Source organism: Penaeus monodon, chromosome 31 (genome assembly GCF_015228065.2).
Source record: "Penaeus monodon isolate SGIC_2016 chromosome 31, NSTDA_Pmon_1, whole genome shotgun sequence".
In the NCBI taxonomy this organism is placed as follows: Eukaryota; Metazoa; Arthropoda; class Malacostraca; order Decapoda; family Penaeidae; genus Penaeus; species Penaeus monodon.
Window position 1 is genome coordinate 38,244,473 of NC_051416.1, and position 342 is coordinate 38,244,814.

The following is a 342-nucleotide window of genomic DNA, read 5'->3' on the forward strand; positions in this document are numbered from 1 at the left end:
GAGAGGAAGGAATTGAACGGAAGCAGGCACACTACAATCCTCTCTGTCTCTCCTCTCCCTCTTTTGCATATCTATAAAGTATAACCATTAACACACATTTACAAAATGAACCGACAAGTGCTGAAGCAGAAACTCGCATGTACCCATAGAGTTTTATTATGTATATAAATGTAGACCTCGAGGGTGGGAGCAGAGAGGGAAATTGGCAGGTCGTAGAGGAAGCAATTTGCGCTAAGGAGGGGCATGACTACATATCCGACGGGGAAAAGAAACAATTTTCTTTTGGTATCCCTAAACGGTCTCGTCACAGATAACTGGATACGGACACGGGAATATGCATGC